This window comes from Falco rusticolus, chromosome 2, assembly GCF_015220075.1.
Source record: "Falco rusticolus isolate bFalRus1 chromosome 2, bFalRus1.pri, whole genome shotgun sequence".
Classification (NCBI taxonomy): domain Eukaryota; kingdom Metazoa; phylum Chordata; class Aves; order Falconiformes; family Falconidae; genus Falco; species Falco rusticolus.
The window spans coordinates 55,209,828-55,223,399 of record NC_051188.1 but is presented as its reverse complement, the minus strand read 5'-3'; the positions used below and the strand labels follow the sequence as shown (position 1 = coordinate 55,223,399).

At 42.6% G+C, this 13,572-nt stretch overlaps 1 non-coding gene across 1 annotated transcript; it reads left to right on the top strand.

Annotated features, from left to right (window-relative positions):
• The first annotated feature begins 1,589 nt into the window (after window positions 1-1,589).
• On the top strand, window positions 1,590-1,662 carry TRNAF-GAA. The gene has a single exon. It is a non-coding gene; the product is annotated as a tRNA-Phe (tRNA).
• Window positions 1,663-13,572: the final 11,910 nt, after the last annotated feature.

Sequence of the window (13,572 nt, the reverse complement as noted above, 5' to 3'; positions counted from 1 at the left end):
TGTCCTTCTCTCTTGTTTTTGCATCATTTGGTTTTGTGTTACTGTTAATTTTTATTCCCATTTCACCTGGCAAAACAAAGGTTTCTGAAAATAATAAAAAGTTAGGATAGCCTGTTGACCCATAGTAGCTCTGATTTTTGTGGTAATGTATGAAAACTCTAAAGTTGGTAGTGTATTGACTTCTATGCATGCCATCACACATTTGGAGTTTATCTGTACCAAACATCACAAGATTGTTAGCTGCATCGGTAGGAGACATGCTCATTAGGTGATTACATTAATCATTTCTCAGTAAAACAATTGTTGCCAGTGGCAATGGAAAATCATGAGAATATAAGATTTTGTATCAGTATGTTATTACACCTTTTTGGTACAATGGTATGTTTGTTGTTTTTTTTTTTTAACTTCCCTCTAACTAGGATTTACTCCCTCGTTCTTTAACAAAAGAGCTTTTGTTTTCAGTCACTAAACTGCTGGCCCAGTCCTCAGCATTTTGACTTCTAAAAATATGTATTTGATTTCTGAAAATACATCAGCTCCTGAAGAACAGTGGTTGCTCACTTTCCAAAAGTGGGACAACTTGAGGAATAGTATACTGTGAAGGTAAAAGGAAATATGGGGGTGGGTCACCAAATATTCACCAGGCTAGTTTCAGAAAAGTTTATGCTTCTTCCACACTCAGAAGAGGCGGGATCTGTTAAACTTCATTGCTGTGGAAGGGAGGGTTTGGTTTGGTGCTTTTTTTTTTTTTTTTTTTTTTTTTTGACTGACAGGAAGGGGAAGCAGTGGACAATCTTGCAAAGCAGCGTTTCTCTCCGCACAGCATGTAGGGAGCGTGAACAGGGGATGCTCTCACAGGCAGCTTTTTCTAGAGCCATGAGCTGTGCAAATAAAGTACAAACTTGTGACGTGAGTGTCCAACACCAGTGCTGCATGTGCTAAAGTGTGCACCCAGGTGTATGCTCTGCTTTTGACCTGTAGCCACAGGGGTGTGGTAACAGTTGCCCGTTGAAATGAATGCCTAACCCACAATGTAAGAATAAACTGTTTTGTTCTTGTAACTGCTTAGTCAGGATTTGCGGTTTATGGAGACACACAGGGCTTCTCTTGTGGAATGTGCATCACTGAGCAAGACCATGGGAAAATGAGGATGGAGGTGCCCTTTTCTATTCATGTCTGTTTGTGGTACATTAGCTTTGTGTAGAATTTGTCAGACTTCAAAATGAAGTCCCTGAAAACTGAAGCAAAAATACCGCCAATTTAGTGCTCTTGAATCCCACAGAATATTCTAGTTCCCATTACTCCCCCAAATAATCCAGGGAGTCACAGTGCAAACACCTATATCCTGATACTAAATGCATGTAGGTTATGTATTGTGCATAGACGTATACATAGAGTTTTGTTTTATTGCAACTTTGCCTTTGCCTTTAGGCATAGTTTTATTTGCAAAGACCCGTCATCAATGCGCTTGTGGTATTGACGGTACCCGGCAGCGCCGGACGGGCCACAGCTGTATTCAATTTAATGACGACCGAGAGGGGAGGAGGAGAACAGCTTAGGGGTACCCCTTGGTGGGGCGTACACCAGCGGCCGAAATAGCTCAGTTGGGAGAGCGTTAGACTGAAGATCTAAAGGTCCCTGGTTCGATCCCGGGTTTCGGCAGAAGTTTTCTTCCCTTTTTCTCTCACTGCCCGGCAGGCGGTGGGCGGCTGCGGCCCGCGGGCTCTGAGCGCCGCTGCTCGGCACGGCCGGGCCCCGCGGTGTGCGTGGCCCCTGGCTGCCCCCGGGCGCCGCGGTCTCGAGCTGATAGCGACCGTGTGGCCGACGACACATCGCATGGGAACATGCATGTCACCACATATGTCACCCCTGCGGTGCTAGTGGCAGTGCGCAGTGCCGGTGGCGCCGCCAGGGCTTTCGGCTGCTGGGCTCAAGCTGCCTGTTGCGTTCCGCAGTTGGGTCGTTTTTTGTTTTTTTTTTTCCCTTAAAAAAAAATCAAGCGGTGAGAGCATTTCCCGTAGCGAGATTGCGGGAAGCGACGCCTTTTTACCTCAGTTACAAGTGTGTGCGTGGGTGCTTGCCGGGCGATGGCCTGACTGCTGCGGTACTGCCCAGCACAGCCCCCCCGGCAAACAGCCCCGCGTAGCCTCTGCCCAGCCCACATGGCCAGGGCATGGAAGAACTGCGCCGCGGCGATTTGCGAAGGACCCGGTGCGGGGAGGCGGCAGCGAGCCCCCCAGCCCCTCTCCCCGTGCCGCTGCGGCAGAATGGCGGAGCCGGAGCCGTGAGGTGGGTGAAGGCCGGGCAGCTCGCTCCCTGGCCAGCCTGCCGCCTCGTGTGCTGGCCGGCCCCCCGGGAACTGGAAGCGCAAGCTTGCCATCCGGTCTCTCATTTTAGCTCTTTTAAAGTTAAGCTTTTTATTTAGGATGGAAGGGCTGAAAGCAAAAAAGCTTCACTCCCAGTCCCTTCCCTGCCTCCCACCACAGGTGAAGGGAGGGACACCAGGCCAGGCAGGAGGCCGCGCCAAGGAGTGCCGGGCAGCGTGAGGGGGTCTCACGGGCTTTCGGGAGGGATGGGGACAGAGGCAGAAGGATTAGAGATTGCTTCTCACCAAGATCTGGGGTGGAGGTCAAAATTCCTAGACCTCGCTAGTAGCTGAAACTACTTCTGGTTCACAGAAAGCCTAAGGAATAGCTTTAAGGCCAGAAACCCTGGTAACGTCATCTGACCTTCACCAGTCATGTATCTCCCCCTAAACCTTTCCTTACTTTTAAATTGGGAAAAATCACTTGGATTTTTCCAAAAGCATAGTTTTAAGGAGGGCATGTGTTTCTGGTTTAAAGTGACGAGGCAGAAAATTCATTAGTTGTCTTGGTAATTTGTTGCAACTGTTTCAAATATAGTCCTTTAATTTGGATCTGCCCATTGTTAAATTCTAGCTATTATTTCTGTTAAGCTTTTCTCTGTTAGATCAAAGATCTTCTCAATACCTGGCATTTGGGCATCATGCAGCAGTGAAGTCACCATCCAGCTTTGTTTTGATAAACCAAAGAAACCAAACTCTTTGACGCTCTAATTTTAAGATATCTTCTCCTGCTTCCAGGTTGTTTTTGGTAACCTTTTTAATATACTGTCAACCAGAACAATCCACAAGAAAAGGTTTTTCAGTATTGGCGTCACCAATGCGAAACAGCAGTAAATCAGCTCCTTACCTCTATTCAGCATCTTTCAGCTATTCATGAAAAGATATCACTGGTCCTTTTTTAATCACAGCACCACATCAGGCATTGCTGCTACTGCTTGTCTGATACAAGAAGCACTCACTGCTGATGAATATCCTATTAGTACAAACAGAAGTGTTACTTAAACCCCTACTAATAAGACAGGTAAGGGAGAGTATAACTGCTTACATTACTATTTTTCCTAAAGATTTTTTTAAGCTTTCAAAAGAATATTAAGCCTGCACACTTGAGTACTCGGGGACAAAAGGAAATGTTAAAATGAAGATTACTTGTGACTTCTCAGCTGTACTTTTGTGCATGTGATATCAGAAATAAATACTTTTTTTTTAAAAAAAAACTTTTAATTATTCATCAAAGACTTTAACAGTGCTTTGGGAATGAATTAGGAGGTTATTAATTTCCTGCAGATGTGTAACTGAAGAGGTGAAAGAGAGAACGACTGCTTGCTTTTTGGCCTTTTCCATACTGCTGAATAAAAGAGGGCCACCGAGCAAGCTTTGACGTTGGAGCTCTGTCTGCTTGGCTTGTGTGCTAGCACCCTGATAGCCAGCTTTTCACAGGGCACATTTGCTATGGAGGGACGAGCTTCATGCAAGGCAGACACCAGCCAACCAGTGCCACTCAGGATGTGGCCCCGAGACTGCTTTTGAGCAGTGGTCTGGTTGTATCCCCCCAGTGCTGCATTGCAGGTTGGGTCCCCTCTGCCAACAAGTTCCCCGAGGGCCAGGAAAGGTGTGAGTCATTCTTGCCCTCTCAAAGTGTCTTGATTTTCAGTAGGAGTACCCAGGCACATGGATGTATAACAGTTAGGTGCTGTGGCGGTGTCTGAAATAGCTGTTTTTAAGCTAAGGATAATATTACCTGTAATAGCAATTCCCTTCTCACACATTTTGTGACATTAAACAGAAGTTCTGGAGCACTGAAATGCCAAGGGTGATAGCCATAGGACATGGAAAAGAAAATCTCATTTTTGTTTGGTATGGGATTTAGATAGTATGCACTGAATAAGGCCTCGGGCCTTATGTGGAAGAAGAGGATAAAATAAAAAGATAACCTTAATTCTGGTATTTTTAAAACTTTGTCTGCCTGATTTTTCAGGCTTGATGCAGGTTTCTAATGTGATTTGGCAGGTTCTGGGTGAATAACCCTGAGTGTTGGTGCTTTATTGCTTTCATGTCACAGAATATTCAGGCATTTTTCATTTAGCGTTATTTCTACACTATCCTTTTGTTAGCATTGCTGCTTTCTAGGTTTCTTCTTGGCAGCAAACATCTCTATTTTAATTTATTTTTCATTTAGCTTGTTCTCTCAAGGTGATCCTCCTGTAGGAAGCAAATCCAAGCTACTTTCATGTCTGTCTAAGCCTTTATGTTTTAGTCAACAAGGTTCCTTCTCTGCAACTGGGAAACTTTCTGCCACTACAGGGTTACTTAGGTTTTTTTTGAATGACCATCAAATACTGAAGTTGATACCTCACAGGGATTCAGAGGAAAAATCACAGTTTACAATGTTGTTCCAGCCTTACTCAAATAATCAAAATCTGGTGGATTTGGTTCATGTGCTTTTTCCAGGACCATCCTTGGCTACTTTTTTTAAGTGAATGAAAACAAGGAGAAGGAGCAGCTCAGCAAGTGGTGTACCCCACATGCTAGCTCTGCTGCAAGTTGCAACAACTTGCAACCACACAACATAACAAATAATGGAGAAGCTTAAAGCTTTGCTTTGAAATACCTCTATTCGGTATTTCTTACTCACTTGGGACTACCTTACTATGCCTGGGATTTTCCATAGGCTCTCTGAGGGTTTTAACAAGTTTAGGTGTTCCTTGGACAAGATGCCTCTCCTCTTCCTTCATGTTCTCGGACTTGCATATCTACCCGATTTAAACATTCCCCTCCTTGTCCCTGCAGGCAATTTCCATACCTGATAATTGTGACTGTCTAGTTTGCCTGTCAGTAGTGAATAAATGCTACTCACTCTTACATGTAATAAAATTTCCTTCTCCTTGGATTGAAAATTGAGTTTGTTTGATAGAAAAGGTTTGTTTCTGTCTCTTGACTAAGAGATTTCTGACTTTGTCTCCTGCACTGGTTACAGACATCTGGTAAATCTCATTTAGTTATGCAGTATGATCAATGGAAGGGATTTAGAAAACATGAGTTGGGGCTCAGATTTATTTTTTATGATTTTTGTATATTTTTGATAAAAAAACTTAGTTATTGCCTATTTGGTTTCTGGTCCTGTAGAAGAACTAGAACTGTGGTTCTCAGCTTTCTGGGAAATAAATGCATTTAAAAAGAAAACCAAAGTTTTTAGTTGATGATGCATTTCTAGAATCTAGCACCCTACATTCAAGCATTGGTTTTTTTTCCCCTGTGAGTGAGCAGTTTAGGAGAGCTTTATCCTGTTTGAATTTAGCTCAGGAACCCCATGTAAGGAGGCTTTTTCTCATCCACTTACTTGGGAGTTTTAGGGTTTTTGGTGTTTATTTGTGTCGTGTCCCTCCCTCCACCTGCAGGATATTCCAGGGTTCCAGCTTTGTGCTTTTGTAGAAATATAGAGCTCAAATTCCATAGTAATGTAGAAATATAGAATTTATGGTATAGTTAACAAGACAGATTTCAGGCAGTTAAGTGAAAACTTAACCTTTTGTCCTGCTATGGTTATCAATGCTGTCTTTCCCTCAGGGGAAACAATGTATTTTTCTTTGGATGTACACACATTTACTTGCTTAAAGCAAGGGAGCATTCATTACTTTGCGCAACAACGTTCTTGGGATTTAGCCCACATGACATTAAGAATGAATATCTTTTGTTCCATCTTCTATTTTCTGTTGGGATAAGTAGTCACATTAGTGTTTTGAATAAAAATTATGAGAGAAGAGTATCTTCTGGAACTGGCTTTAGAAAGATAAGTCAAGGCTTTAGAGATTTCTTGATATTATTTCAAATACTGTGTTTGTACTATCATTCAGATTTTTTTTTATATGGTACAGAGTCAGATCTAGATTTCCTTCTTTGTATTTCTTTCCCTGTCATCAGGACAATTTGTTGCATTGCTGAATTGTCAAGATGAGAGCCTCTGTCCTATCCTTCCATGCTGCACATGAGGTCTTAGGCTCATGCCTTTCTGACTGTCCCCTGAATGACAAGCCACAAAGGCAGCCTGTGTGCTAGCCAGGCTGTAGGCTCCTTACAGGCTTTGCCCATCATCTGTAAAGCTCCACGTGCACCAAACCTAGGATATTAAACCAGCTTACGCTGTACTTCACTTTTTCGTCAACCAGCATAAATCTACTCTATGTAAATCGGGTCCTCTCCTATCACAGCCATTTAGAGTGACATTTATCTCACTTCACTTTAGACATTTAAAAGTTCAGGGTCTGTCTAAGTTCAAACTAGTCACCGTTGCCTCCTTTGAAGGACAAGGCAGAGAAATTAGGACAGAGAGGGGTCATCTGACCTTGCCAAGATACCTGTCTGAGAATGGGATGAGTTGTCCCTTGGAGGTGCTGCTTTCCCTTCATAGGCTATGGAGGAACCACAGGGTAACTGAGATTTAGCCTCTTACCCTCCAGATGCCCATGTTCCTTAAGTGAATCATACTTTATATTCTATGACTGCATTCATAGTTAGCCCAGGCTAGAAGCTGATGAAAAAACTCTGGAGATGGAGTTGGCTTTGGACAGCTTTTGGGCAGGTGGTCATCACAGCAGCAGTGCAGGTGCAGATACAAGGTCTCAAGTGGTAGATCTCTTTGACATTATTTACACATCCTTTGCCAGCTGAAGATGCTGAGAAAAGTGGTGTTGCTTACTCAGGATGGTTTAATCCGCCAGTCAGCATTGTGTTTATCTAAACTATAAATAGCTTAAACTTTCATCCATGTTCTTGCATATTATGGACAATGGAAAAACTATGCATGTTTGCGTGGAAAGTGACATGGTGCTGAGTCTCCTTAGCCAAATGATGACACTGCTTCATGATCTCTGAAGAGGTTTCTCAGACATGTTAAATGAGGAAACAGGATGGAAGATCTTAAAAAGGAAAGGGAAGTGTTCATTCATTATCTCTGACAGAAATAAGTAAAACTACAGTAAGGCAATAGCTGACTTAAAAGTGTAAAACTGTGTTAGCAATTTTTAAATAATGGGTATTTAAAGCTGTAAAAAGATCTAGCAGAACTGACACAGGCATCCTCTGTACTAAAGCAACCTATAATTTTAGGACCTTTCTAAGCAAGTTGTATGTAGTATATGCTTCAGCTAGCACACGTTCTTGGAGAGGAGCCAAGTGCCATCAAATTTGCAGGTTTGGAAGCGGGTATCTCTAAGTAATGAGGATTTCCCATTGCAGTCAGCTCCAGACTTGTGAGAGGTAAGCTCAACCAGACTGCAAGGCCCAGTGAGGGATCAGTGAGGAATCCAGGTCAAATTCACCTGTCTTAAATGTAGACCTGTCACGCATACTGAGTATCTACCACTGAACCCCAGTCTCCCCTGACATTAAATGCAGAAGGCCTTTGTGTGATGCAGTCAATCCTGTCCCAACATGGGTACAGACAACAAGCCAAGTGAATTGCATCCTAAACCCATCTATTTCTTTCCATTAAGAGAGGATCCTATAAAGGAAACCCTGCATGACCAGTTAAGTGTAGATATCTGTAATCAATAGGTGTTTAACATCAGATGAGATGAATTCATCCTGTCACAAGGAAGCCCACAAGTAAAGCCATGAAAAGATTGACAAGTGGATGTCTTGGTTTCAGCTGGGATAGAGTTGGTTTTTCTTCTTAGCAGCAGGTGCAGTGCTGTGTTTTTGATTTTGTATGAGAGCAAGGGTGATAGGGCACTGATGGTTTTAGCTGTGGCTAGGTGATGTTTATACTAAATCAAGGACTTTTTAGTTTCTTGGGCCCTGCCAGCGAGAGAGCTGGAAGGGTACAGGGAACTGGGAGGGGACACAGCCAGGACAGCTGACCCAAACTAGTCAAGAGGTATTCCATACCATGGGACATCATGCTGAGTATATAAATTAGGGGAAGAAGAAGGAAGGTGGGGGACATCCAGCATTATAGCATTTGTCTTCCCAAGTAAACATTATATGTGGGGGAGCCCAGCTTACCTGGGGATGGCTGAACACCTGCCTGTCCATGGGAAGTAGGGAATGAGTTTCTTGTTTTGCTTTGCTTGCATGCATGGCTTTTGCTTTACCTATTAAATTGTTCTTATCTCAACCCTCAAGTTTTACATTCCTTTCCAATTCTCCTCCCCATCCCTCTGGGCGAGGGGGAGTGAGGGAGCAGCTGTGTGGTGCTTGGTAGCTGGCCGAGTTAAACCATGATAGTGGAATTTGCAACACAAGGAAAGGTGAGTAATCCAGCATCCAAATTGATGGGGTAAGAGCACAGCAGCCTTGCTGTTGTTGAGGAAAGGAAACTTGCATAATGTTGCAGCCATCTCAAAACTAGCCAGCCTCAACAAGGTTTTTTACCATCACATACCAAGTTAACTTCAATAAGTAGTTGGCAAGCCTTACCCTGGCACAGCCACCAATCCCTCACAAGGTCTCAAAGGTCCATCTACTGTTTGCACCATTTCTTCATACTCTTCTAGGCACTCCCTCTGCTTCTCCATACTTTTCTGGCAAGCCCCTCTGTTGCCTTCTCCTTGCCTCTACTCATCCAGAGCACTTCCTCCTCCCTTTCCAAAACCCCCCTTCATTAGTTGCTCTCCTTAGAGCTATTTAACCACTTAGCAGAAACCAGCCACAGCTGCACCTTATCTACATTGGCCAACCTGCCGCCCCTGCAGCCAGCCCACAGCTGTATATTATCAATGTTAGTTAACCTGCCTTCATTCCTCTACAACTTAATACTGTGAAACTGTCTTTAACTCAGGTTGAATTCCTGGCTGGAGTCTTGTTTGTTTTCTGTGAGGCCTGACCAGATCACTCTTCTCTGGGTTGCCCTTCTGTTCTAACAATATGTGAATATGTTGTAGCATACAAATTGGTTTCCAGGAAAAAAGTCTACAAATTAGAAAGGGACTGGATGAATAATGTAAATATAAGAAGGCAGTAGCTAATGAGGCTGTTCATATCAAGATGGGTTTTGTGCAGGGGCAGGATCATGAAATCTCCAGAGCTGCTCTGCATGCCCAGCTTTGTCCTTATTCACCTGGCTATGTATGGGACATGGAGGCAAAGTGTAAGGGGGTGAAAGGGCAGTGGTCTGTGCTGGAGGAAGGAAGAGAGAAGACATGAATGAATAAGAGTCTGTGTAAGAAGGAAAAAGCAGAATGGGGTGGGACGAGAAAAAAATCAGGGAGAAAAGACTCGAGGGCATCTAATTTTCAGGAGGGTGGGAGAGAACAGAGATGAGCAGTTAAATAGCAAAATAAAAAGGAAAAACATTTCCAGTGCAGAGATAGGAATCTAAAGGCCTAGGTACAAGGGTAGGAAAGGCTGAAGAATTATCATCAAACTTGCTAGAAATGAAAGATAATCTTGCAAGCATAAGGAAACCTACATGGGTAGTGGCAGAGCATAGGAGGGGGTGGCAGTTACTCCTCTTCCTAGGTCATCCCTTATTGCAGTTTTGAGGGATTTGAAAATTTTGAAATATTGGAGAAGCTGTTTTTCTGAGTTGTACTGCTTTGAGATGTAAGGCTAAGAGAACAAAGTTTGTTTCTGCAAGTGTTGAGTTGTTTCTGTTAAGATCTAATGGCTTGTGAGATTTTGTGTAAATCTGGTTGCACTTGGGTAACTCAGAGAATCTAAAACAAAGATCAGGAGATGTAGGGAAGCTTTTCTTCCTATGGATTTCTGTTTGGTGTCTGTTTTTAGTTGTTAGGAGGAGCTTTTTTCCAGGTGTAAGCTTTTTCTTTTGTCAGGTCACTTAGAATGGCTGGCTGACTTGTGGAGTCTCTGGTGTCTGATGCTGCACTCTCACAGTGAAGTCTTTACCTCTGCTGGGGCACTTAACAGCTCTTTCTTCTACTTGCCCTCTAGTGTTCTAGGTTTCTTGAACCTCCTAGGAAATTTATGTTTTTGAGATCTCTCTGTTCTGGGTGAATTACTCTTTAGGCTCCATTGACTATAATGATTAAAATGTCTATTGGCTATAATGGGAACATAGACATGTAGCTCCTAGATAAATGCATACATGGTAGATGCATAATGAAGGCATCTTAGTCTTGAATTGATTTTCATCTTGTACGTTAGCTTTTCTGCACACATTTTCCAGTGAGAAACCTTTGTAAGTATTCAAGTAATGCATTCCTGGTGGCACTGCTGGAAAAACCTGCCTTAGATCACACTTCTTACTCTATGAACTCTGGAAGGCATAAATTCACAACAGTTAAAATCAGCAGCCAACATATTTGTCTGTCACTTAAGATACAAACAAAAAGGTGGACTTGATGTAAGCTTTGCGTAAAGATTAGCATGGTTCCATTTTCATTCAAAACATTCTGATTGTGGCAAGTTTCATGTCACGTGTAAGTTATAGTATGTTACATGATCTTTGGAACAATGAAAAATGTACTAAGGTATTAAAATTTGTGTTTCTTGCCAAGTCCTTTTTCTCCAGACTTGAAATATTGCTCCACAGAATTAGAATCTGTTCTTTCTCAGGTGAAGTTTATGACAGTGTAAATACCCCTAAACTAATGGAAAGGTGGTTTGGCAGAACAAAGAATCAAAAGTGTAATACTTTCTTCAAAGAAAAAAAATAATATTCACAATGGTGAATATTTCCAGAAATGCTAATCACTTTTGGGTGCTGAGCTTGCGATACTATGGATTCACGTGACTTGGTGAATTTGCTTCTTATCATACAGTATCTTTCCTTTTTTTTTTCTTCCCATTTGAAAATCCTTTTGTCTGTGGAGCACTTACTTGGGTGCTGCTTCTCATGTGTCTTTTCTTTCCACTTGGATCTTGATCCTTTGCTTGTCTGCAATTTTCCTTATAGAGTTGTCTTTCTTGTTATCTCCAGAGTCGTCACCTGTCATTATGAAATATCACATGGTTTATTCTTTTTGTTGATATATTGATTTCCACATAAATTTAGATCTAGAGTGTTTTATTTTGGCCAAAATTCTTTCCAAAATTCCAAAGGCTAAATACTTTTCTGGCTTGATGCTAATCTGTGCTTGAGTACAGTAGAAGGAATCTAAGAAACAATACTGTCATTGAGAAAAAAAATGTGAACCCACTGCCTACTTACTGCTCAGGAATTCTGTATTACTTCAGTGAGTTGTGCTTAGTGATTTCTTTGCCTGTACCTTTGAGTATTCTTTTTCTATATTCCCTCTCTTGCCAAAAAGCTATGTATTAATCCCCAAAATGCATTGGCATCTGTATGGATATATTTCTTCGCCACCCTTTGATGACAGGCTGAGAAGTTTGCTATTGGAGGTGAACCTGGGCATGAATTCAAACTACAAGGTAGCTGAAATACTCTTTTCCTGGACTTTTAGCATAAAGCTAGAATATTTTAACTGATAAATTTAACACAGTTTCAGGTGTGGTAGGCTGACCTGGTAGCTCAGAAGTGTGGACAAAGCAGCGCGGTCACACTTTGGATCACCGGGGCTTTGGCCACTGCTCATGGGCTTGGACTCACCTCCTGAAAAGTCCTTTGATAGCTGCAGGCAAGCAGTTCTAGGCAGTAGTGCCAACACACAGCACTACTCATTTTTCAAGAGATAGTAAAACCCTGTAGTAAATAAAAAGTCATTCGGCGTGCTGTTTTGTAAAGTGGTATAGTGCTGATATTGTGCAGCCCTCATAATGGTGCCTTTATTTAAGCGCAATAGCCGCTGGGAGGCTGTGGGAACTTCTCAACAGCAAGGCACTAAGCAATGGACAGTGCCTGCTGTTTTCCCAATGGCTAATTGAAAGACAACTGTCTTCTTGTAGTTACACTCTGGGTCTTCCTCATGGCGTGTCATGCAGCGGTGTGCGGCTGCCGGTGGCGGCAGGCCTGCAAGGGGCAGCGACACGGTGACACCAGGATGTGAGAGCTGTCTGTCCTTTTTCTGTCCATCCAGGTGCCCCCCCCCCCCCCTCCCCCCAGCCAGGGAGGGCACTCTAAAAGTGTTGATGCATTACTGAGGACCAGAGGCTGGCACTTCCTCTATACTAGTACTGCATCCTATAGTGTGATCCCAGTTTTGTAAAATTAGTTGTGATGGAGGGAAGTAATCGTAATAAAAGGTAGGTACGTGCCGCTCTTCTACTTAGTTTTCTTTCCCTTCTTAAGTAATCTCCCTGTTATTATCAATCTGCTATTCCTTTTCTCCACACTCTAACTTCTCTAAAAACTTTATTAGTACTTTATTAGAATTTATTAGAAACATGTACTTTATTAGAAGCACTCTTCCTTGCCTTACCTTGCCTTGCCTGCCTCAGTACCTTGCTGTGCTTACTCTTGCTGTCTCATACAGGATCTCAAATGACAGTAGGCACCTTCCCATGGGTGTGTGAACGAATCCAGCTTTGATTGTAATGGCTGCTTGGACACATATTTTACATACAGACACTTCAGTTCAGGGCTTTAATCAGCTAGCTGAATCCTATCCATATTTTTGATGTTTTTTTGGTGATGCTGATGATTGTGTGTTCACTTTATTTGCTTTCAGATGGTATGTTGGTCACTTTGGTTCAAGATGTGGTCTAACCTAGGTTCAAAGACTGATCTTTCCCACACCAGAGAGTGTACATAAGTGCTGAGTAGTATGGGGAGGTGTATTGTTCAGAGTGTTTTTGAGTCAGTGTGTCCTTTTATAACTCCTAAGCTTCTTCAACATATTTTTCCAGCAACTAGTTGTACTTTCTTTTTGTTGTGTGGAGAGCAGCAGGCAAAAGCCAGTTCCAGGTACATTGAATCCTAAGAGACATGAGTTGAAACCCATTTCAGACTATGTGGTATTGCTAATTGGCTTTGTGCTTCTATAAATGAAGTAGAATAATAATTTAGTTTGTCTGGCAAATGATAAATCTTTGATATAAAGATCTGAGAACCTGAATTTGCTGATGACGGTGTCTGCAGTGTGGACGAACTCTTTAGCTGCATGATGGCAATAGGTTTGCTGCATAGATAATAGACTTTTGCCATAATGGTGTGGTTGAACATCCATGGAAATACTGAGTAGAACAGACACAACCACAGCTGTTTTCATTATACGTTCTTACAGAAATGGCTTAACCACAGAGGTGTGGAGTTGGGAGGTAGAGAAAGCTTTCAGTGAAGCAGAGGGAGTTGTCAGTTTTTATGGTGGAGCTGAACTAATAGCTATTGCTTCAGACTCCTCTCACGACTTATC